The sequence below is a fragment of the Podarcis filfolensis genome, assembly GCF_964270895.1.
Source record: "Podarcis filfolensis genome assembly, chromosome: 2".
Taxonomy (NCBI): Eukaryota; Metazoa; Chordata; class Lepidosauria; order Squamata; family Lacertidae; genus Podarcis; species Podarcis filfolensis.
The window spans coordinates 47,511,185-47,537,694 of record NC_139605.1 but is presented as its reverse complement, the minus strand read 5'-3'; the positions used below and the strand labels follow the sequence as shown (position 1 = coordinate 47,537,694).

General features: G+C 41.1%; 1 protein-coding gene and 1 long non-coding RNA gene across 3 annotated transcripts in view; one reads left to right on the top strand and one right to left on the bottom strand.

Annotated features, from left to right (window-relative positions):
• ATG7 (autophagy related 7) overlaps positions 1-26,510 on the top strand; it is a 152,844-nt gene that overhangs the window by 49,368 nt on the left and 76,966 nt on the right. The gene's annotated exons all lie outside the window — the stretch shown is intronic.
• The window catches only part of LOC310757866, a 44,486-nt gene that overhangs the window by 5,094 nt on the left and 12,882 nt on the right, over positions 1-26,510 (bottom strand). Inside the window, exon 3 of the long non-coding RNA XR_014545513.1 lies at positions 8,104-8,160. This is a non-coding gene — a long non-coding RNA (uncharacterized lncRNA). The remainder of the gene's footprint in view (positions 1-8,103; positions 8,161-26,510) is intronic.

Below are 26,510 nucleotides of genomic sequence, written 5' to 3'. Positions count from 1 at the left end.
AATAATAATAATAATAATAATAATAATAATAATAATAATAATAATATATAATATATAATAAATATAATATAAAGTAGGCTTTAAAAATTAAACATGTTAAGAGAAGGAATCATAGGAAATCTGCATTTAAAAATGCCCTTGAAGAATTCAGGCTCTTCATACTAGCAAAGTTCTGAGTTTTCATGCACCTTTCAGAACACAAAACTATTACGTCTGTGGACAGCTCACCTCATATATATTGTGTAATTATTATACCTGCTATATGTTGCGAGCAGTTGCCAGTTGTGGCATACTGCTTTCCAGTCTTGCATATAAAAAGTGAAGGAGTAATAAATGGCGCTTTTAAAGAGCTGTAAATTCCTTCCAATTTTGTTCCTTTGTTGTGAAGCACCCTACAGGGATGTGGTTTTAACCTCTTTCTGTGTCTTGGCTCTATGAAAGTGGATTGCAGTTATGAAAAAGTGACTAATCTGTATGCCAGGGCCTGCCCACATTTCTAAACCCCAGAGCTGCGTACCCAAATCCCGGTTCAACAGTTTCAAAATGTGTAGCCCCTTAGCCTGCCATTCTTTCCTTCGGGACAGACCTCTACATAATGCCCCCCTACTACACTTTACTCTGCAACAGAAGCCAGACTTTTGCCTCGCTGAGCCCAGTATCTTGTCTCTTGGGGCTCACATTTTGCACTGTTGATTCTTTCCTCTGGAAAATCTCTGTTTGAAATGGAGGCAGCCAGTAGTTTTTATGAAAGCTGAAATAATCTAGAGGGAGGCATCCGTTCTCATGGGGCACATTCTCTTTTTGTCCCACTATCACCTCTCTCCAGATAAGAGTTTCAGGTTTTTGAATCTATTTTGAAACCAGCAAAACAGAGATGTGAACAGACCACGAGTACTGATCCAAACCACCTTCAACTCTCCAACCATACTTTCCTATCCTACAAAGCGCTTGTTTAATGCTGTTTCTATTTACTTTGTTGACCAGCTCAACCCACTCATGGTTTTAAAAGCAGAGTGACTCAATCATAGCCTTGCCAGGTTGGGCTACATACTGTGAGTGCTGTCATTTTGAGACATGGGTATCTGTATTTATCTCGTTCTTAAGTTTTACCCGTATACTAAATATTTGTACCAATCACTGCCACCTCTTATTGACTCTGAATAAAGACTGTTTTAATCTCTTATTATCTTACATTTTCTTGACTCTGCAATCAATTCAGAAAACACACTAAACAATTCCTTATCAAGCAAGGTACAAAAGTTTCCTATTGTCCTCCTATTGTACTTGAAACAAAGATAATTCTGGGGCTTTGGCTTTAATTTTTATACACAAGAAGCCTGTAAGTCCAAAGAATGCTAGTTTCATATGGTGTGTAGTTCAAAAGTTATTTTAAAACCCCTGCAGGCATTATGTATGTTGTGGGTTCATTCCCAGGAAATTAGCCCTTCTGGAATAAACAAACAATGGATATGGAGAATCTAAAACCCTTTGTACAGTCTCAAACCACCATGCAGTGCTGTTAATTGTATTTCCTCCCTTCCTCCTAGGTCACTTGTATCCTAGACATATAACCCCACGTCTAAGATATAAAACAGCTAACTAATCACAAGGGGGTAATTGGTCAGAAAAAAATTCTCTTGCAAGCGTAATGAAACATAAGCTTTAACAATCAAATTTCGGATAATGTAACTACGGCTTGTGATGGTAGAACTGAATTGGAAAATTATAGAGATGATGCTGCAAGAAGCATGAAGCAATAGCGTTCCTATCCCTTCATGTTTTATAACGGTAAAAATAAAACGTCTTTTAAAGATGGAATGTAGTTTTACCGGGAGTATTTTATTATGTTGCAGGAAACAGTACCTGCTTCTTACATTATGATTCTATGCAAGCTTCCATATACATTGAAAAGAGTAATAAAGTACTATAAAATTATAAAAGCTGATCAATAATGGGTGGTTTCTAGCTTTTGCAAATGGTTTGAGTGCCTGTTTGAACTGAACTTTTACACTGCCAGCTCCATGTTCCACTGTCCTGGCCCACCCCAGCTAAGGCAGACACACATCTGAGAGTCATGTCTATCGACAAAAGAAGCACTTACAGCAAATCCCAAGGTGCTTCAGATGCTCACGAACACACACTTCTAGCCACTAGGCAGCTGTCCCTCAGATCTGCACCCTGTGGAGCAGTTGCAGCAACAGTGAGCCCCTGCCCTCTGCCAGCTTTTATGTCCTCTCGGGACAGGTTGTTGCTGTTCTTCCCGCTTCAAGCCCCTCCTGGTTCTAGGAGACAGCGGGGCAGAGGAAGGTGGGGAGTCTAGTGGTCCATCTGCTGCCAGAACAGCCCCTTCTTCTTCCTGTGCCCTCCTCTTTCTCGAACTGCCCCGGCTCTTCTCCCTGCCTCTGCCCCACACTCTTCAGAGCCCTGCCAGTCACCATACAAAAGTACATGAGCTCGTCGAACCAGTATCAGCTTGTCTATAAGAATCAACATGACGGAGCCCAGCTTCATACTCCACCTCCATAACTTCCCACTCTCATGGGAGACAACTGCTAGCTGCAGGTACTTTTCTGTCCTGTTTTAAAGAAGACAGAGAGAGACTCGTTCTAGAATAAAATGTGAAGCACTACATGCATGTGCCTAGTGGTTCCTGGCATTCAAGCATATGCCCAGTATTTTCAGAACTAGTTTTACTCTTGTTGGCATAGCCTGACACAACTTGAAGAATCCCTACTTCCTTGGTCATCTACTTTGGATCACTGATTTTAAAGCTATGTAAATTAGACCTTTTATTTGCCTACAAGCAAAATTTATAAATCTTTTGAGTAGTTTTGTGTTTCAGGATATCCACCAATTTTTAGCCTTTGGGATAGACTGCAGCTATTGCTTAGGTAGCAAGATAGTTTAAATTTTATTCTTCTTTAAATTTTTATTACGTCTTATACACGCACTATTACAGCTGGGCTTTTAAAATTCCTTTCAGATTGGTTGCCAAATAGATAGTTTACTTAAAATATTTTTCCTGATGAAGAGTTTGAGCTTTTCCATGCAAATTGTATTCTACTTCTTTCAGTATGTTCCAGGGCAATGAAGAATAAATAGGCCATTTGAGACACTTTCTGCCATTCTTAGTGTTCTAAACTCCTATTGTTCTAGGCACATTTTGCGACAGGGAATTTCATTAATGTAAGCAGTTTCTGAGCGCTGGAAGCAGCACTGCGCCTAAGATTTCAGATTACAATTGCCACTGCTTGAATGAAAGGACCTTTTTCTGCCTTTCCCACTTCTAGCCACTCTCTGAGGACTGCAGAAGGGACCCTCATAAGAATATTAGGGGGGCAGGCAGGGGAAGCATGGCTTTGTTTTTTGCAGTCTTCAAATGAGGACTAGACCATGTGAAAAATGAATATAAGATTTTAGCTGCAGTTCATTCATTTTCTGCTTTTGTATTCTTATAAAAAGTGTGCCTAGACATTCCATTGCAGCACCCATAACCTAGGTTTAATGTGCCATTTAGCTCCTCGCTTTCATATCTCAGTTTCTAACACTGGTCATTCTCATGTGATGAATAAGACAAAACTACATGCAGATAAACCTTTTGCTATATTTAAGAACATAAATAATAGCATGCTGCGTCCACATACAGACAAACACTTGCCTGGTATATAGGCCCCTGTAGGTCTTTGGAGTTGGAAGAGAAAAATTTGGTTGCAGTTGTACAAATTACTTCCAGATGTAGATTTCAATAAACACATAGTGTTGTTGCTTTACCCGAAGGTGCTATAAATTTCTTGAGACAAGTCTGCATCTAGTAAACTGTTGAGTATTTGAATACTAATGAAGTTACTTATTCTGTGTGAATGCAATCTCTTAATGCTGGATGTTTCAGGACTTTCCCACTAAGATGACTTTTTAAGAGTATTGTATTTTAATAGTCAGAGCCATCTTTTAGCACATGCGGCGCTGGGGTGCATATATCCACCCAGTGAACCCAAATTTAGTTTAGCTGCCCCCAAATTAACTTGAATCGAGCAGCCGTGTGGGCGCAGACAGGGACACAAAGGGAGGGAGAGTGGAGGGGGAGGCCACCGCATCCTTTTTTGCCACGGGTACCTGCTGGGTGCTGAAGTCCCATCCCAATTAGTTGGGCTTGGCAGGCGCAGCCATGGCAGCCTGAGGCGGATGGGCCTCACCCCCGCCATCCTCGCACGGAGGGAACAGGGCAGGGAGTAGGCAGCCCGGGCGACAGCTTTTGCCTCAGCACCACCTCACAGAAACGGCTTGGCTGGTCCCTCTCCTGTGCCCAAGCTCCACCGGGTCCTGGTAGTTATTAACCCACCCGCCCTGCGGCCCCTTCGGGGGCGGTGAAATAGGACCCGCCTCTCACTCGCCCAGGCCCAGGAATCGAAACGGCGTTGATGGCCTCGTTACTCAGTGTGAGTGGTCCTCCTCTCAGTGGCTCTTTTCCTCAGGTTTCTGGGCACTTCAGTCTCCCCACTTTTTAATACAGTACGGTGGTACCTCGAGTTACAAATGCTTTGGGTTACAAACGCTTCAGGTTACAGACTCCGCTAGTACCTCGGGTTAAGAACTTTATTTCAGGATGAGAACAGAAATTGTGTGGCGGCGGCAGCAGGGAGGCCCCATTAGCTAAAGTGGTACCTTAGGTTAAGAACAGTTTCAGGAACGAATTAAGTTCTTAAGAAGAGGTACCACTGCATACAAATCACACAGCACAAAGCCGCCTGCAAATACATAGTGTCAGTCAATGAGATTAAATTACAGTCTCGTTCAGATTAGCAATGAGGAAAGGAAAAGGAAAGGAAAAAATGCAAGGTTAAAAACCTGCAACAATGATGCAGTGGAAAAAAACTGCTTTTGTTTCCTGACTCGTCAGGAATATTTGACGCTACGGTGTAACAAAGCGACGGAGGAGGGGAACGGGGACTTTCACTCCATTGCTTTTCACTGCTGCTGATAGAGAGGGAACGGTATACAGTATGTATACATTTGGCACCCCCCAGAATTCAGCACCCAGATGCCCCTCACCCCTTGCACCCCCGGGTAAAGACGGCCCTGTTAATAGTTGAAATCAATGTTTGTATACTTACGACGCCAATCTGTACAGAAGTTCCTTTAGGAGTTCATGTTAGAGTAAACAGTGGGAGGGTGGTTATGTTTTGATGGTGATGTGGATGCACTTTGGGCCATACCTCACAATTGCCATCTGCAAATTTTGTACACATGGGACTGGGTCTAAACATGTCCTTCCATTAATTCAAAGGCTCCTTCCATTCATTTGTGCAAGAGAGTTTGATCCAGGAGACATTCTTGCTGGAGGAAAGGGGGAGAGGTAATTTTCACACATTTCTGCACGTGCACACCCGGTGCCATGAGGTTCAGAAGGTTTCCCAGCCCTCCAGAGCATCCTTCATCAAAGTCCTTCATAAAGATGTTGAACAACAACGGGCCCAATGACAGAACCCTGATGCACCCCCCTTGTCCATTTTTACCAGGATAATAAGGAACCATTAGTGAACATTGTTTGGTTTCGGTCAGTCAACCAGTTATAAATCCACCTAACAGTTAGCTCGTCAAGCCCACATTTACCAGCCTTTCTGCAAGAAGCTCATGGGGTACTTTTTCAAAAGCTTTCAGCATTCCCCTGATCCACCAAGCTTATAACTCTATTAAAAAAAAAACCCAATGAAAATAATAAAAATGCAAAGATTATTGTAAATTGTATAATGTGGAGGAAATCAAGTGGGGGCAGAAGGAAGTGGGAGGAAGGACAAAAGAATAATATGATGGATTGAGGAAATATAAATGTAAATGTATGGGGGGATGGGGAGGAAATAGTGTTGGTTTTGGTACATCTGTATTGTAATGTAATGTGTGAAAACCAAAAAGAAGAGAAAGAAAATAAAATAATAAAAATCCCTGTTTGGCCACTATGAAACAAATTCTCAAAGTGACTACAGGTTACACAAGGAACATGTGCCTGCCTTTAATAAAATAAAAGGCACCACACAGCACCATCGGGCTTAGAGTTTCCCTGCCCCTTGCAAGCTATAACCAATAAAGTGGGCAGAAGCAAGGAAACTCTGAGCTGCTGATAGAAGCCACAGGTTTCTCATAATATGTAGTTTGGTCTGAAGCTGCATTGGGCATCTAAAGTAGAATATATAAATATTCTCATTTCGGTTTCAGCAGGAAAAACCTGTCCTGAGAGCTAAACAGCTTTCAATAGGTTCCAGTATTTCAGAGAGACGACACTTTTATTCCTGGTTCTAAAATTATTGGGTTGGGAGAAGTTAGCCTATTCAGTCTATGCTGAGCCTTTGGGGACAGCCCATGTAGTTTGTTTGTGGTTAGCAAAGCTAAGTTGAGCAATTCTTCTGGAAGACTATTGAACTTGAAATAAAATGAGACTGTAGAAACCACTGTTGGGAACTGAAAAGACAGGGAGAGAGTGCCAGCCCAGAACCATGGCAGACAGTGTTTAGTTTGGAAGCCAAATGGAGCAGAGCCAAGCAGCAGTGCAAAACGCACAAGTCACATGAGAAATTAAATGAGTCTCAGTCGGTGGAGAATGTTTAAATGTGGCCTGTGTTTTAATAGAGAGACATGAAGGGACAGAAGCATGATAACAGCATGGAATGATTTTCCTGCATTGAGTTATCTCTCCTGGCTTGTAATACTTGTAAAGGGTCGCTGCTGTTTTGCTCATTTCATGCCTCGGCTCACCCCCCCCCATTGCGTCTCCACCCCCATCGTTCAGCCCAGACACTGAGGTCCTACTCTGAGGGCCTTATGGAAGTTCCCTCACTGCAAGAAGTGAGGTTACGGGGAATGAGGCAGAGGACCTTCTTGGCAGTGGCGACCTCCCTGTGGAACGTCCTCCCATCAGATGTCAAGGAGATAAAGAACTACACATCTTCTAGAAGACACCTGAAGGCAGTCCTGTATCAGGAAGTTTTAAATGTTTGACATTTTACTATGTTTTTATATGTATAGTGGTACCTTGGGTTAAGAACTTAATTCATTCTGGAAGTCCGTTCTTAACCTGAAACTGTTCTTAACCTGAGGTACCACTTTAGCTAATGGGGCCTCCTGCTGCCGCCATGCAATTTCTATTCTCATCCTGAAGGAAAGTTCTTAACCCGAGGTACTATTTCTGGGTTAGCGGAGTCTGTAACCTGAAGCATCTGTAACCTGAAGTGTCTGTAACCCGAGGTACCACTGTACTGTAAGCCACTCAGAGTGTCTGGGGAAACCCAGCCAGATGGGTGGGGTATAAATAATACAATTATCATTATTGCTATTAGTGTTCATGCGTACCTCTGTTTCTCTCCCAATAGCAGCCACTCTGTTTAACCCCCAATAGCAGCCACTGTAGTTTAGCTCTCACATTTATGCAGTATCTTATTGGACAGAGCTGTGATGTATGTTAGGTTTCTGTTTTGCCTTGCCTTGCTTTATTGAAAGAATCAAACAAACAATACAAATACAGATACTGAATCTGAGGGAAATCAAGTCACTCCCGCCTTCTCTTGGCAGGGAATTCAGACATCCAGTGACAGCTGTGTGTGTGTGTAGGACTGCATTGTTGCCACAACAACCTGTTGCAAAGGGAGAAAGCCCCCTGCGTTTACTTTCTGCACAGCCATTGGAGAGAACTCAGTTTCATCTCCTCTCTAGTGTGGGCCAATGCTCTGAATAGTTTCAAATTGTTAGCACTGGGAGCAGATGGAAGGGGACCCCTTGGCTATAGGTGGTACCAAGGGGCCAAGAGTGAGCAAATGCCCACCCTAAAAATAGCCTGACAGTCTGTTAGCCCAGCATGTCTGAATGTGGATATAAACTTGTTTCTGTTTGTATCATATCATACACCATATTAAAGATTAAATGTGAGATGGAGCTTCCCTTCCTCTCCTCTCCACACCCCACCCCCAGCAGTCTACTTCACATTTTCTGGAGCCTCTGCTGCTCCTGGCCATTCAGGCTTCTGCAGCTGTCCTTACAAGTTTTTGGATTGGGACCATAGTTTAGACGGTACTCTAAAATATATTTTTTGCATTAAATTCTTTCATCAACACTCACTGAAGTTTACTATGGAAAAGTTGTTTTAGATCTGCCATCCATCTGCCTCTCTCCTTCCTCCAAAAAGAGAAGCACAAAAACTTGTGAGAGCATGCATAAGAAGACTATTTTGAAATGTCATTGTGTAAGACTTAGAGCAAGCCTATAAAGATTTTTATTTGCATTGACTTATTCCGTAACTAACTGGCAGCATTATGGATTCAAAAAAAGCTGTAGAAATCGTATTATTACGTCTTCCGGAGTTCCTTATATAATTGCCTTCTTTTTTTTTCTTCTTTTTTTTGCCAGTGGCTTTAAAACAGGGGTGGGAAACCACTTCCAGCCTGAGGAATTAAACCTTGCCAACTTTCCAGGGGCATGGCAAGAGGCATTTTTTTTGGGGGGGGGGGTAGTTGTACATATTTTACATTAACATTAAATACTTACAGATGTAAATATTATGCATTATATTTACAAAATCAACATATTTTATATTTCTATTTTATGTTTAGTTTTAGGGAAAATTATGTATAAAATATATCTATTCCTAGGAAAAGTGTGGAAAGTGGCGAGGCAGAACAAAATGCTTAACAAATGATTCAGAAGATGTCATGTGGCTGGTGGCTGGATGAAGTTTGCTAGAAATGGCTTCATGGAGGGGCTTGGTGGGTTGAATTAGACCCAGATATCACAGATTTCCCACCACTGCTTTCTAGTGACTGGAGATGGCAAAGTTGTCTTTCAGCTCCTTTTTTTTTTTTTAAGCCTTCTTTTTCTTATTTTGATGATGTTTGATTTTAGGTCTCAATATTTTGCTTCGAAAATTGATAAAGCATTGCAATAGTTCATTTACTGTGCTCATTTACTGTGTTTTTTTATTTACGAATACCTCAGCTATTCTGATTTTACTGATTTCGCTGAACCTTGTTTGTGGATCTTTAAGAACTCACTGGATGCTTCCTAACACTGAGCCAGGAGATGGAAGAAAAACATCTTTAAGATACTGTTTTTACTTCTAAAATAAATCTGGTAAAATTTGGTGCCCTCTAGAGAGGGGAAGGAGAAGGGGAGAGAGCACCCTTTAGGCACCTGGGATACGTTTATGTCAACTTCACTTTTTACTTTCTGACCCACCTCTCTCCTGGCCCCTATCTCTTGACAGTTGGGAAGAGAACTGCATTGCAATGACAGCTACCTTTCCAAGGTTTTAGGAGCCGAAATAGTCCTGTGGAGCTATTTCTGGCTGTGGAAAGCCAGAAAGAAAGGCGAGGTATAAAATTATGCAAGGGGTGTGGAGAAAGATCGGCCTCTCTCATACTTAGCACTTGAACTTTTGGCCATCCCCTGAAGCTGGATGCTGGAGGATTCACAACAGATAAAATAAAGTACCGTACTTTTCTGTGTATAAGACTTGGTTTATTTCTTTAAAAATCATGCTAAACAATGGGGGTTGTCTTTTACATGGGTAGTGCATTTGATTGGGTGCTGTTAGCAGCTATTGTGCGTGTTACTGGTTGCTGCATCAATGGGTGGTGTTGATTTGCTGATGCTGCGGCAATTGGGCGGGTGATTGGCAGCTTCTGCTGGTGAGGGGACAGACGACGCAGATTTCGCTACGCATGTGGGAGAGTGATTATCGGCAACTCCCCCTAAAAAAAGCACAACAACCCTGGGTAATCCCGCCCCCCAAAAAAGCTCCACAACTCTGGGCAATCCTCCGCCAAAAATGCTCAACAATTCTGTGCCATCTCCCCCCCCCCCCATTTCCTGAAATTTTAGAATGGGGGCTTCTTATACATGGGGGCGCCTTTTGCACAGAAAAGTATGGTATTCCCCTCACAAAGTACATAGCTAAACCATGGAATTCACTCCCAAAAGATAAAGGGATGGCCACTTTAAAAAGGGAAAATTGGGCTATGTTCTCCTTCCTCTCAGAGGTAGCATGCTCCTCTTTGGCAGATGCTGGGAAACACAGGTGGGGAGTGTTGTTACACTCCAGTCCTGCTTTCAGGCTCTCATATGCAGCTGGCTGGCCACTGTGAGAACAGGATGATGAACTAAATAGGCCAGAGGCCTGATCCAGCAGCCTTTTCTTACGTTCCAGTTTCTTGATCATTTTTGTTGTTGTTTTCTACACATTTGGTGGCTAAAAAAAACGTTGAAAGGCACTCATCGTGTTTCCTGATCCTGTGAAATGTAATAATTTGTCAGCTATTCTTTTCCAAGGTAAGCCCAAAGGCTTACCGGCTTTGCCTCATGCTGTATACTAATGTTAATATCCCTGACCTTTTAGAAAACATGCTAATTGCAGCAATTTACTGTGTTGCAGTAATCCTGCCCCATCTCCCTTCCCTCATTCACTGTGATGCTCTGATGTCATGTTCATGAAAGCTCTTGCTTCTGGGTGAAGGAATGTTGGCAATTCAGATTGTGAAAGAAACAAAAAAGCCTCTTACAAAAAAAATGCTTTAATATGTCAAAAGTGTTACTACACTATTCGTCTTCAAGATAACCCAGTGAATTCTGCTCTAATTATCTCATTTGACATCTTCAGTCTCAAATTAGCTGCTCTAATTCTTATTAAACTTGTATATGACCAGAGGGCAATTTTAAGTTTTGGTCAGTATAAGTTCCTTTGAACACTTACTTAAACAGAAGGTTGAATCCATATTAATGTATTACATAGCAAGTATATTTCTGGATATTCCCGCCAACCTAGCAGTTCGAAAGCATGTCAAAGTGCAAGTAGATAAATAGGTACCACTCTGGTGGGAAGGTAAATGGCATTTCCTTGCTCTGCTCTGGTTTTGCCAGAAGCGGCTTAGCCATGCTGGCCACATGACCCGGAAAAACTGCGGACAAATGCCGGCTCCCTTGGCCAGTAAAGCGAGATGAGTGCCACAACCCCAGAGTCGTCCGCGACTGGACTTAACCGTCAGGGCACCTTTACCTTTTTCTGCTCATAGAAAAATACAAAAAAGTGGAAATTTAAGGGTATTAACTTGTTGGTAAAACTTTATTTGGCCGAATAGTAACAGTAGCTGCCAGTTCATCTGTTCTTTTATATGGTGTTTCTCTCAGGAATTATTGTATCCTCTAAGCTGTGATCATCAAAATCTTCTCAAGTACAGTTTATGATTTGACTTTATTTGGTATTTCCAGAGAGACGTCACAGGTTTATGACTTTAAATCATGGTAAATGAAATGGAAGCATGTAAATATGGTCCTAGCAAAATTTCTTTTTATTGTTAGAGAAGAGGGAGTGTAAGATTAACAACTCGCTTTACAGTGAAGATAAGATCTTACTGCACTAGATTAATTATTGTGTCAAACAATTCTAGTGTCTAATGAAAATCATATGCTGTACAAATCAGGTGCAAATTCTGGGTTCAAACATGCCAGAGTCAGTGGTGGTCATCTGCATGTTAATGCACACCAAAGTGCTTTACACAGAAGTAGTGCTTCTGACACCAAATGTCTCTGCAACAGTGTCATCCCTTTGCGTGGGGGTTGCATTCCAGGTCATTGTGCATTTGCGTGAAATCAGAAACCCATTGAAAACGCCTGCAAACACCCTGTTCCTCTCCTACCCCCATTCTTTGATGTTTCTAGGTCACTTCCATGTTCGGGGCTGTGCGCATGTGTACGATTGTGCACATATTGGTTGCTCCTAAAACAGGAGTTGCCTGTAGTTCAACATTTGGGTATTTTATTTGTTGGAAATGCATGTATAAAACAGTGTTCTAAAATTCTTGTAAAAGTGAGGTGCAAGACAGCTTTTCTGAAATCCTAATATGGGGAGAGCTTTGGAACTGCTATGGAATAAGGTTCGTAACTGGCATCGTTTTCACTTTATGGGGATGTGGTAAGGACCTTTCTTTGTATCAAGCTGAAGTAAATTTAGAGAGTGCAGTTCAGGGATTTATTTAAGTGGGAACTTCATACAGTGCTGCTTTAGCTTTTAATGGACGAAGAGGGACTGTGGGAAGCAAACAGTGTAACATCAAATTTTAAAAAGTGGATTGGTGGGGAAAAGAATCCAGGAGATTACAATCTATTCTGTGGTAAATTGGTGGAAAGCATTATTATTTATCAAGCATATAGAAGGTCACACAATTGGTCATCTTAATATGCCAATAGAGTAAAAAATAAAAAATTAACAGAGTTGCTGCTCCACTGAGAGATCTAATATTTGGTGTTGACAGAATTTACACAAACATCAACACCAAGCTTTTTAATTAGCAAAGGAAGTAAAGTCAGCTACCTTTGGGAAGTTTTGCACAGATTACAATAGATCACAGGTTGTAGGAATAGAGCACTAATTTGCATCATTAAAAAAAATCAGAAAAATAGACATCAGCATCCTCTCCCAAGGGTTCGAAATTAGCAGGGCACCAGGCGCATTTTGCACCTAAAGATTCTCCATTTGCGAGCACCTCAAAAAGTCTGGGTGCTATTTTTTGTGCATGGCTGACATGCAAGGATTACTGAAATGTATGTGCTTTGAAGCCTCAAAGTATATGTTAAGGATAGGCAATATGTTAAGGAGCTTAACAGTAAAGAGTAGTGTTTTGAAAACTGAAGTTTGGTACCCGTATTTTTATTGTAAACACCAAATTAAACATGTATTATCAATTTCTGCTAAAAATGTGATATTAACAATGTGTCACGTGAATTGCGTATTAATTCATGCTTATCAAAATAATAAAAAGTGTTACTGACACCCCCCCCACCCCCCACATGGCAACTAGACATTCTGTTTGGCACCCACAACCCAGGTCCAGTAAGCCATTTGGCTCCCAGCTTTTCTATCCCAGTTTGTAACACTGCCTCCCCCTGCCCCCCAAAACCCCAGAACCTAGTTCTTGCCTGTCTTGCCTACCTTTCAGGCATCTTGCTGCTGCTTCAAACTTCAATGTAGTTTAGGAAATTCAAGCAAAATAGCAAAGGCACTAGGCAAAGTGCAGTTCGGCATTGCTCACTTATCTTCCAGTCCAAATAGTCCCTCCGCCATGCCTGCCTCTCTCCTATCCAAATCTGCAGCTGCTCAGGTGCGGAGGAGTAGATTCTGTTTTGCTCTTGACTTGAGAAATTAGTGAGGGAGCATGAGGAGACCCCGCTGTGGTGCTGCCCCTCCCTCTGCCCCAGAAATCTTCCTGAGCTGTGAGCAGGCTTGTAAAGCAATTAGAGACAGACAAACAAGACTACCTCCCACTGGCCCCTTTCAATACTAGCAAAAGAGAACACCAGGACAGGACATACTGTATGTAGCAGGCTTTCTGGTGTCATAGGGGGACACCTGACCACCCTAATCAATGGCTACTAATTCTGATGGCTATATGCTACTTCCAGGTTCAGGGAGTTGCTGGAGAGCAACAGTAGGAAAGGGCTTTTGCCTTCATGTCCTGCTCCGGAGATGTTCAGAGGCAAAATGCGGTTTTGACTATGCTACCACTCAGTGGATTTGTAACTGGCTGACTGACCGAACCCAAAGGGTGCTCATCAATGGTTCCTCTTCATCCTGGAGAAGAGTGACTAGTGGGGTGCCACAGGGTTCTGTCTTGGGCCCGGTCTTATTCAACATCTTTATCAACGACTTGGATGATGGACTCAAGGGCATCCTGATCAAATTTGCAGATGACACCAAACTGGGAGGGGTGGCTAACACCCCAGAGGACAGGATCACACTTCAAAACGACCTTGACAGATTAGAGAACTGGGCCAAAACAAACAAGATGAATTTTAACAGGGAGAAATGTAAAGTATTGCACTTGGGCAAAAAAAATGAGAGGCACAAATACAAGATGGGTGACACCTGGCTTGAGAGCACTACATGTGAAAAGGATCTAGGAGTCTTGGTTGACCACAAACTTGACATGAGCCAACAGTGTGACGCGGCAGCTAAAAAAGCCAATGCAATTCTGGGCTGCATCAATAGGAGTATAGCATCTAGATCAAGGGAAGTAATAGTGCCACTGTATTCTGCTCTGGTCAGACCTCACCTGGAGTACTGTGTCCAGTTCTGGGCACCACAGTTCAAGAAGGACATTGACAAACTGGAACGTGTCCAGAGGAGGGCAACCAAAATGGTCAAAGGCCTGGAAACGATGCCTTATGAGGAACGGCTAAGGGAGCTGGGCATGTTTAGCCTGGAGAAGAGGAGGTTAAGGGGTGATATGATAGCCATGTTCAAATATATAAAAGGATGTCACATAGAGGAGGGAGAAAGGTTGTTTTCTGCTGCTCCAGAGAAGCGGACACGGAGCAATGGTTCCAAACTACAAGAAAGAAGATTCCACCTAAACATTAGGAAGAATTTCCTGACAGTAAGAGCTGTTCGACAGTGGAACTTGCTGCCAAGGAGTGTGGTGGAGTCTCCTTCTTTGGAGGTCTTTAAGCAGAGGCTTGACAACCATATGTCAGGAGTGCTCTGATGGTGTTTCCTGCTTGGCAGGGGGTTGGACTCGATGGCCCTTGTGGTCTCTTCCAACTCTATGATTCTATGATTCTATGATTCTATGATCTGGTTGGCTACTGTAAAAGGCAGACTGCTGGACAGGTTTGGTCTGATTCAGTAAAGCTCTTAGGTTCTTAAGTTTTGGAAGCTCTATTCCCCCTTGTTGGCTTCCCCTTCCGCTGCAGTCTCCCATGCAGGATTAGGAGACCTTTCTGGGCAGATTTAGTGGGAGGACACGCGTTTCACCCCATGCCTTGGTATTTTCCACTGAAGACTGCCACCATGTATTTTATGTTGTGTATGCAACCCATGAAAGGAATTTATAAGCTACCTCTAGGTAAGAATGTGACAACCAAATTCTGGTGTGTATTGTTGAAAGACACTCATACACAATTCAAAGTGCTGGTTTTGTCGTATATATGACCTTGTTACGCGAAGAACAATCTTCTTAATGTGTAGGCAAGTATATATGGGATCAGCAACAAAATCTTTATTCAAGAAACCCCAACTTCAGAAGTTAAGGGGATCCAGTGTGGTACCTTGAGTTTGGAATGCCTCCTTAAATATTTTCTTGTCACTGACCAAGTTTTCTGTTTCTTGATGGAATTTATCTCTTGACATCTTCTGGTTAAATTCTATATACAGTGGTACCTCAAGTTAAGAACTTAATTCATTCTGGAGGTCTGTTCTTAACCTGAAGCACCACTTTAGCTAATGGGGCCTCTGCTGCCGCCACACAATTTCTGTTCTCATCCTGAAGCAAAGTTCTTAACCCGAGGTACTATTTCTGGGTTAGCGGAGTCTGTAACCTGAAGCGTCTGTAACCCGAGGTACCACTGTACATTCTTATCTTTGTAGTAAGTGTGTTGTAAATGGGTTTATGTTTATGTTTAGTTTGGCTTTTGTACTGTGCAAGTTTTTTTCTTCTTTCTCTGTAACATACTTTTAAACATAATTTTCAGATGGCAAGTTTGTTTTTTTTAAAAAAGAAGAAGTAAAATTAGCACCCATGTTCAATAAATACTTCACCTAAAACATTTTTGTTTCATCCTCATAAAACAGGAGAGGAGTGTCAGTAGTCCTTGAGTTGTTGTTGGACTCTAATTCCCATCAGTGCCAGCCAGCATCACTAGTTCTGAGGGGGGTTGGAAATTGTGGCCCTCCAGATGTTGTTGGATTACAAGTTGGCCATCCTTGCATTAAATACAGCATCTATTCGAAGGAGTGTCTCTTCTTAAATTGGGGTGGCTAATTTGGACATCCCCTAGTAGGGTGTGTCATTTTAGGGGGTGAAACTTAATTTTAGTAAATTTCTTCTTCACTCCTTATTTTTGGAATTTGAAAGTTGGAAAATTCTACATGCCCTAATTCCTGCAGCCTCCTCTCTCTCTCTCTCTCTCTCTCTCTCTCTCTCTCTCTCTCTCTCTCTCTCTCTCCCTCTCCCCCCCCCCCCCCAGAGAGAGACAGAGAGACGATTTCTCCCCTTTTGCTTGTGGCATAGTCCTTTTTTGTTCCATTGGCACACACTTGTTGATGTAAAAAGATGCTGGCACAATCTGCTATTTCTATTGCCAGGGTCACTCTTAAGGCATTGGAATTACTATGAACATTTCAGCAGTGTATATTTCAGTGTATATATGTAGCAACAACTGCTAGTTCACACATCAAATTTCTCTATTGGAAATGGTCAGGAGGGATTTTGTGCAGAGGAGCAAAAGGATTCAGGGTTTCTCCTGGCATTCTGCCACTTGAACGCTTTGCTGGAAAGTGAGCATTAAGGGATGCAGTTCTTCTTTTTAAGCTTTTACAAGCATGCTTTGTTTTTAATGTGTGTTGCAACTGAAAAGCAAGTTGCAGTAAAAGTCAATGAATGCAAATCAGAATGAAAGTTTAGTAGACAATTCCTATAATCCAACTAGCCATCATTAGCTGCTGTCATGCCCTTGTTCTTACCTGCCCTAAACAATTTACCTTGGAAGATGCAGAAAATCAGATGCAAGGTAGTTTTCATAAAAATTGTAGTCAAACTGTTCTGGATTGCGTGGTTGGTGCTGAAATAGCAATGCAAAGTGAAAACATCTGCCTGACAATCTGCCAGGACCTTTAAAAGTTAATGAAAACAGCAAGGAAAAGGAAAAGTGAGATATACAGGTTTATGCACAGAATTTTGCTTTGGCTCTAGGTTACCATGGCAAAAGGTAACTGCTGAACTGCTTGCCTCTAAAGATGCACAGTTATATACTCTCCCTCTGTTACGTGTGCTGTTAGAGCTTTTCTTCTACTTTTAGTTTACTTCTGACTGAGATTGGCCGATTGTCAGAAGTTGTTGGAAAAAAGAACCATTTGCTGTTTTGAGTAATTTTTTAAAAGGTACTTTCTTCTCCTGGTATATACGCCTAATATATACTCACATGAACTCCTTACAAAGGAAACAAAACCCAGACAAAGGAACCCCCTTAAACTCCCCACTGCTTGGAATTGGGGAAGGCATGACAATATAATTGGCTGTTGGGATGTTGTGAATCATTGTTTTTACTGACAAATGGGAAGGGCAACCCTCAATTTGCAAATGCTCCATCAATGAGAGCGATGTTTCATGATTTCCTCTCTTTGTATTTAAGCTGGCATAGAATCTTCACAGTAAGCTGATGATTGGAGTAAAGTTAAGTAAATGAGGCCTTCAGGATGATACAACTTTGCTACAGAGCATTACCTGAAAAGTCACTTCCGTTTTTCTTCTGCTAAGTTTCCTGATTTGAGAAAAAATAAAAGGCATTTCTCCTGAATCCAATCTTCTAAATGGCAAGCAGTTGTACTTTGCCTGCCAAGAGTTTATTTCACATGTGGTTGATGCCAATTTTCTTCTCACATATGTGAAATTCATTTGGCCCATAGTAAACAAAATACATATAGTAGGTTTTTAAAAATATATTTTTGGAAAAGTGTTGGCATTTAAAGGAAAACAGCTTATTTAATAATCTCTCTCCTTCAGTAAACAATTAAGATTTTAAATCTCATTAGAGACTGCCAAATAACTAACTTTTAAGACGCAAAAGTTCATGGTTATGAAGTATTTTCATTTTATTAGGTTATTCTTGGAAAAGTAAAGTATCATGTGATAATGCATCACAGTACATGCATGTGTGTGTAATTCAAGCATTGCGCAGTCATTTCCAGTGACTAGAGGTTTATCAGTTCCCTCTCATAGAAGAGAACAGAAAAGTCTTTATTCAGAGTTTGTTTAGTGGAACTCCTTTAGTGCCCCTTCACAGTAGGGTATCTTACAGAATGACTCTCATGGTAATGCCCTGTAACAAATAACTGGCTTGCTGTATGTAATTTAAAAAAAAAACAAAAACTTGCCACTTGCATAACCTCTTCAAACCGTTTAGCCACATCAAACAAATATACAGAGAAGATGCAATCTACAGCAAAGTTTTCAGTTAAATTTAGTAGTTTAGGTTAGTAAGGTTTCTGCTTAAACATCGTTTATCAAAATTATTCCCTTAATAACAGAAAAGAAAACAACACTAAAAGAATAAGATTGCATTGAAGATCCCCAAAGCTCTTATGACCTCTTCTGCTGCCCACCCAAGGATTTATTTGCAGCCAGTTCCAAACAGCTGTGCTGTTTTTATTGCTTCAGTATATTTACAAGATTTTGAATTGTAACTAGTGGTGTCCGTGTGCAAGCAGAACCGACTTCAGCCTGCTCAACATACCTTCCCCCTCCCCCTGCACCCATTCAGATATGCTGCAGAGCATTGAGGGTCCCTCCAGAGCAAAGTAGGGAGCAAGAAGGGGAAGTTCTGTTGCACAGGTGGAAGTCTTGTGCGATGTTGAATGCTGTCCTTTTATTCTGGTCTTACACAGCTCTGCAACAGGGGTTGAAGAGGGGATACAAATTTTAAAATATCCATTCAATTTTGGCTTCTTTGTTTGAAGAAATGAATGGTGGCAAACAACTTGGATGACAATGGCCCTGGCCATCAAGCGATACCTTGGGAATGTTCTGATAACTGCTTCATCCTTAGTTACAAATACAGTGGTACCTCGGGTTAAGAACTTAATTCGTTCTGGAGGTCCGTTCTTAACCTGAAACTGTTCTTAACCTGAGGTACCACTTTAGCTAATGGGGCCTCCAGCGCCGCCAGACCACAATTTCTGTTCTCATCCTGTAGTACCTTAACCCAAGGTACTATTTCTGGGTTAGCGGAGTCTGTAACCTGAAGCTTCTGTAACCTGAAGCATCTGTAACCCGAAGTACCACTGTAGGGAATAGTTCTATAGTTGGTGGGGAAACCACTGAAAGTGCCTTTCTACATGCCTTTGCTATTTTAACTTGGATCATGGAAATAATATTCCAGGGTGTATTTTTAGTTCACATTTCAAACTGGAATGGGATATAAGAAAGAAGGTCGCCCCTCTTAAAGGCCACCATTTAGTGCGTACTGTAGTCCCTTCAGATGGGATTCTACTATTATTTTCTCTAATGCTTTTAATTTTTATCTTCTTTATAAAATCCTTTTGGTACAATCTGACTATGCTTTAGAATCCTACCGTCCAATCCACTTTTAAATATTTGAATATGGCAATCTTATTGGATGTTCGCTAGACTGAAGGCACCCAACTCCTTCAACCTTTCTCCCATAGGACTTGGTCTCCAGGTTCCTCACCGTCTTCACTGTCCTTCTCTCGACACATTCTAGTTTTAACAATACCCTTTTTCTGAAACTGGTGCTCAGAACTGGCCATAGGCTTGTGAATTCTTTGAAGGCACTTTATTGTTTCATTCTTGGATAAGCCGTCTCCTTTTCTCTTTTGTGTATAAGATGATCCTTTAAAGCAAACCACCGTGAACTCAGTACCCCTAGAAAACGGGACTTAGGAAATACTTCTCTTCATAAGTATCAGTGTGCAGGCATTGTCTTAACAAGTGGAAGCAGGAGTACATGTTTCTCAAATCAACATGCAGTCCATGGCCATTCAGACCTAGCACCAAGGTAACACTGGAGTGATACTACTATGTATTGTATCTTGTATGGTACCTAGAACAAAGTACCCAAGCAAAATCAACCCACAAGCATGATGGGTTCTAGTTTATCGTTGAGTAACTTCCTACCGCTATAGTAGCTATAGACTGCTTTCATTGGAAGAATCTATAAGAGCATGGAGAAGGAAAATCTGTTTTTTAAAAAGTTTATCATAGTAATCCTTCTTAGATTGGATGGGAGGTATGCATTTATGACTCCAGATAGTCTATATTGCTAGAAGGACTAATAGATTGAAAACCTTTTTATACAGCAAATTGTTTATACATTTTCTCCATTATGTCTAGCCAGAATATCTATCCCTTACTGCATACACACGTCTATTTGCAAGCTAGAAGTTTTACTGGATTCCTCTACTCTAGTTTAAGCTTCACTTACGTACCTTTCCATTCAGGCTCTTTGCCGTTATTGTTTGTTGATGAGTTTTTCAGCTGTACTGTCAGGTCAGAGGAAATGGAAATATATAGCGGGATGTTTTCCATATGCTGAGATGTAGTAACTGATATTACTTCAAAATTACAGTACAGTTAACTGTACTGAACCATTGCCTACTTCTACTCATATATAATATTTTCATTATTTTAGTGTTCACGTTTAATTTTAGTTATGGAGTAATTGCTATGATTGTTTTTTATCCCCCAGTTTCTATTAATTGTGACACATATTTATCATGAACCCCAAGTTCCAAACAAATCAGTGGGGAGTAGCATAACTAGGCACAGAATCACAATTTCTACCATTTGTGATATTTGCCATTCCTTTAAATTGTTCTGCATAAACAATTTATTAATACTTGTGATGGTACAATAATGATGGTTCACTTCAACATGCTTCTTTAGGAGTTGTTCCTCCCCACGTGTCAAAATTCCAAATGTGCTCACTAGCCCAGAAAATTTTGCAACCACTGCAGGTAATATTTTCTCTGTGTGGGACAGCCTTCATTGCAAGTTGCGACCCATCTTCTGAGGCCAAGTAAGATCTAACCTGAAACTACTGCAAGTGCTAGTCTTAACCTTCAAGTCCTGTGTTAAGTACAATGCAGATACTTCCACAAGGAAGTCAGTAAATATCATCTTCAAAAGGTTTAGGAATGAGTCATTTTTATTTAGGCCAGTGCTTGCAGAATCTATTGTAGTTTAAGCTATATTTCTAATGTTTTTAGGCTTTTGTATTGTGATACATTTATTGAATATAGCCATTTGTTTCACTGTGCTATAAGCATCCTTTCCTCCCAAAAGAAATGGAAGATAAACACATTTAAAGTACATAAATAATACTGAAAGCTGAAGAGACTGCTGTTGACAGTGGGTGCAGGGAACATAGCAGTCTGCCAAGAGCTTGGTCTATTCAGTCTTATTTTGTGCTGCTTAAGATATGGGCATTTATTAAGCCTTAATGTTATGATTTTCCTTCACTTAATTTTTTTTTCCCTTTGGAAAATTTGAATCATATCAAATGGCTGGGGAAAATAATATACGCCAAATGAGCAGATACAAGAAATCATAATGCAAGGCTGCTTTTGATTTGAAACTACAAAGTAGACAGCAATGTGAAGAAAACTGAGGTCACTGTGGAAGCATGAACCCAAACTTTCAGAAAGACTTTGAAGCAAATATAGTGGTAGGATGTCATCAAAAACTAAATAAATAGCCAGTGATCCAAGAAGAATGAAATCTCATATCCCAGACATTACTTATTATTTATGCCTGCTTTCAAAGACAACTATGGGCTAATTGAGGGCTGCTTCCACCCAGCAGGTGCTGCAGTTTTTCTGTGATATAGACATTTATATATATTTACGTGTCCTCAACATGGTATTTGTTCAGTTCCATGGTTTTCCAGTTTGAACAACTAGATTAGACAAATCTTATGTTGACGTTGATCTAGGTCAGGGGTCAGCGAACTTTTTCAGGAGGGGGCTGGTCCACTGTCCCTCATTGGGGACTGGACTAAATATTTTTTTATAAAAAATGAACGAATTCCTATGCCCCACAAATAACCCAGAGATGCATTTTAAATAAAAGGACACATTCTACTCATGTAAAAACACACTGATTCCCACAGCATCTGCAGGCCGGATGGAGAAGGCGACTGGGCCACATCCGGCCCCCAGGCGATCTAGGTGTTGCAAGCCTTGAACAGAAAATAATAGAAGAACCTGCTTGATCAGACCAAAAGCCCATTGAGTTGAGCGGTCTCACAATGGCCAACTAGATGCTGATGTAAAACAAGACATGAGGGGAATAGCACTCTCCTGCTCATGAACCCAAGCAACTATTATTCAGAGGCATACAGTTTTAAGTCTTGCTTTGGAAAAGCATAAATGGAAAAGCAGAGCAACTGGCAATGTTGCTGAGTTCTTTTGTAAATTACAAATCAAGTAGTAAACTGGATCTTATTTCCTTCCTAAAACAGTGCAGGGAGGGGGGGTATAGCCTAAGAGAAAGAAATAGACAAAGGAGGGTATGGAAGCTGTGTACAACATATCTTTGCAATTTAAAACCAGTAACTACATAGATTGAAGTGTTGCAGCATTCTGGCACAGCTTCTGTCACTTTGGTTGGTATGATACTCCTCCACTTCCTTGGAGTGTAGGACTCCTTGTGAGATGGGACACTGTTTCCCGCAAAGCTTCCAGTGTAGGGAAGTCTAGTAAAATATGGGATGTCTGCCATCCCTCATTAAGATGCAGTTTGGATAATGTAACTTCGTGAGGATATTTATTGTTCACAAATGCTCCCCCCCAAAAAATAAACCATCAAGAAAGAGCCCATATCTAAACTTGAAGAGAAATGCTAGAAGAATATAGAATTTCTGTGTGTTTATAATATTTCTGAAGTGCATTGAGTTTCAGCCTTTTGCATTAACAGAGTCTGTAATGATATTTTATGACAGGAGAACTAAACATGAGTTCAAAACCAATCTCCTTTTCAGGCTCTGAGCAAGGCACGTACTAGGCTGAATTTCGAAGACTTTTATTCCAGTTGCCTTAAGTAGAAGGAAAGCTAAGAATCTGCGGGTAGTTGTTTTTCTAACTTGCAACCTTCCTTTATATAGAATTTCCTAATTAAATATCTTGGATGTCATTGACATTTGGATCAGAAAATTCCCATTTCCTTTGGCTTTGAAACAGTTTTATTTTTCCCTGCTTAAAGGAAAAATTTAATGTTGCATTTTATGAGTTTATATTAAGAATGTTTGGCCTTCAGTTTAATTAAATTAAATAACCTTCCAGGCAGTGGTCTTGATTTCATTTTGCAGTGCAAACAGAAACAATTTATTTATACCTGCTAATTATTCTTCTCTTTATTACCGTCTATTGTTGTTTCTTCCAATTTGTAGATTAATCAAATCTTGGAACAGCTGCACTGCAGTTCAAGTTCTAATTAGGATCAAGATTTAAAAAGAATAATACTTTAAAGGCAAACTCTTTAAAGGACTCTTATTGAGGAAGGTTTAATCTGTTTGCAATCAATACCCAACTCAGATAATTCTGCAGTTAAATTCTAGAAATTGGTATATCATGAAAACAATGATATACTTGTTACAGAAGAATGGAGGTCTGCCAGAAGAATGGAAGTCTGCCACTAAATAAGTGTATAAGAGGACAACTTGGAAATCTAATGCAGAACCATCTCCTTGTAAAAATAGTCTTGGCCAAGGATACCAATCAAATCTACCCCAGTGGAGCAGGATGTCTGTGTCTTTCAGATTCAAAGAGCAAGATAAAATTTTCAAGATGAGAGAAGTCTCTTAGGGATGGCAAAGTGGTGACCTCCATAGGTTGCTGGACTGTACCTCCCATCTTCCCAGCTGACAGGATCAGTAGACAGGGAAGATGGGAGTTGTAACCCAACAACATCTGAAGCCACACTGGCTATGTCTGCTCTAAGGTTCTCTATGATGCACAGCCTCTCAGATCCTAGTCAGCAATTAATATTAATAAGGAACCCTATTTTTCTTTGAAAGTAAATTCCAGGGATGCATGGTCTCAACATCTTCAATCTCATGTTGATTTAAGAAATGTTATTGAGGCCTACCAGATATTGTGGAAACCACTCCCATGAGGAATTGCAGCCCCATTCCCCACAGGCACTAGTGACCTCTTGCAGTCTTCCAAGATATTTGCAGAGCTTCCACTTGTCATTTCAGAACATTAAAAGACTGGCAAACCTTCCTCTGCCTCAGCAGCCTTTGGTAGGAAGGAGTGTTTGCAGAAAGTAGTGTCCTTGTAGGATGCAGATCTATGAAAGCCCACCCTTCGGATAGCACTGCACTGATATATCCCTAGGTGGAAATTTCCTTAACATATATTTCTGGTCTGTGTGGATTACGGTAGCTTAGGCCATTTCTCTGCTGAGATATAATATTGTCTATGCTAGTATTGCATTTGAGCAGGAGGTGTCTGCCTTTTCTAGGGAAGTCCCTAAAGGGTGGAGGCAGTGACTTCTCTGGAACTGGAAATAAGAGAAAACTAATTGCTGAAGATGAGGGAGGGGAGTTGCTGTAAAACGGTTAAAAGCAAGAGCTAATATTACTTAACCGCACCACAGGAAGTCTATGCTCCTTTCCAGAACACAGTCTTGTGAACATCATTTGGAAGGCGATGCTTGATATGGCAAGCTTTGTATTAATATATTACTTGTAGCTTTGAAGTGAAATTGGAAATTGGCAAGACAAAAAAAGTTAAATAGTGTAACAGTGCTGTGTTATTATCTGCCAGTCCTCCTTTCTGAAAACTTCTTGAGGACACAATTAAAAACAATTAAAAATTAAAGACTTATGCCAAAGGACGGCTATAAGGTGCCCAGGGCACCTCTTTTCCCGCCCCCCCCCCCCAATGTCCAACTCTCATCCCATGATCAATTGATATCAGAAGTCATGAGCCAACAGAAATTGCACCACCTGTTCAGTTCTTAGCATAGGGTTGCTGACAGAGCTGCCTCCATTCTATTGCTAGATCTGGATTGAAATTGGACTAACATGATATTTCTCATCTGAGAAAACCTGGGGAGTGACTCAGGGGATGCAGAGTGTGAAAACTGTCTCTCCCGCTTTTGTCAGCAGGGGCTTCAAAGGATCCCTTTTTGTCTTCAGAAGAACAACTCAGGATCTAATACATTTATAAATACAACACATAAAAAGGTTTATGTCTTCATTTGTCAAGATATTGGCTTGTATTCATATGGCATTCTGAAAAACATCAGCAACTCCTAATTATGTAACCATCTGAACAATTCTGTAGCTAATTTAGTGTAGTTTAACATACAAAAGTTTGAAACAATTGAAATTGGCTATATTAAACTATATTATTTGGGCTCCAAAATGAACTTTCCATTCCGTATGACCCAGTTCTAGCAATAACATAATTGTGTCTGCTCCTAGTTCTTCTCTGAAGGCTGAGCTGGGTGATTTAACACAGCAATGAGGGGGAGAGTGTACATGGGCTTGGTGCTTCCAACTGTGTCATGCAACACCCTATTCCAGGAAACGCCACCCTCTATTGTTTCCAAGCCCTTGTGCACATTACCTAATTTAATTGAAAAATTGTGGTGTCGACCGGAATAACGTCTTCACGAAGGAAGGGAGCAATTTAAATTTGTAGATTCAAAAATGTGTACTTGGGGAAAATATACATATATTTATAATATGGGATTTACAAAATGGGGATTACCGTTATTAACCACAATATGCTGATGACATCAAGCTCTGTATTTCATATCTGATTAGCCTGGAGCAGCTGTCTTGGCCCTGAATCAGTGCCTGGAGGCTGTGGTCAGATGGATGAGCCCTGTTCAGCTGTGTACGTTTGCCACTTTTTGAACAGGTACATAGTGACTCAGAACTCCCACCAAGTCCATTCCTTTTTGTAGGATAATCAGGTGGCAGTGCTAACCTGCAGTGCTTTCCTTCAATTGAACTGGCATGCCTTTGTTCCAAGTCAATACACAATCCTTGCATAGTTCCCTGTGTCTCTGCAACCTGAAGGGATGGCTACTCCAATTCACTCTACATGGGATTGCCTTGGAAGACTTTCAGAAGCTGCAGTTAATACAGCCTGACATAGACAGGCACAAGTCCTGTGCCAACTTCCCCATGAGGGGAACTCAATTCAAGGCACACAGGTATTGATCCTTACAGCTCTTCATGACTCAGACGTGAATATAGCTCAGAATGACATTTCTCCCACCATGTGACTAACTGCCGGCTGAGATTATCACCATCAAGGGCTCTGCTCCACGTTCCTTTCCTTGAGCAAATTTGGAAAAATGTGGTACAAATGTTTTTTTTTAAAAAAAGCTAAATAGGTTTGAAAACTCATGTAGCTAAGAAAATGAAATGTGAGCCTGGAAGTTCCTAGCTCAAATCTCACCTCAGCCATAAGCTTGCCAGGTAACCTTATAGCAAGTCACTATGCATCCCTCTCTTCCATTTTGCCATACACTATGGAAGGTAATACAATACCTGACCTACTTTACAGAGCTTTTATAAGGATTATTCATGTAACTAAGCCAGTTCTGAGCATTTGAGATGCAATCTAGAATGCTAAATAGTGTATAAGACAAGGTTTTTTGCTTTTAAAAAATTGGGGGTCGTCTTGTACACAGAACATGGGCATCTGGGGGAATTTTTAAAATATTTAAACATATGTCTGGGATTTTGGCTTGGACAATCTGAGGCAGTCCCTCCTGCTGCCGCCCCCCCCCCCCGGGCTGCATGCTGGCGACTGGCCCGCCTCCTGAAGCCCCCGCTGGCTCAACCACCGGATCGAGAGCAGCTGCCTCAGCTACCTCTCCTTTGCCCTTCTTTCCTTTTTTCCCTCTTCCCCTCTCAAACTCCCACCCTGCCCCCAGCCTGCTCACCACCTTCCTCAGCTCAGTTTGCTCGGTGGCATGGCCCGATTCTGAGCAGCCACTGCC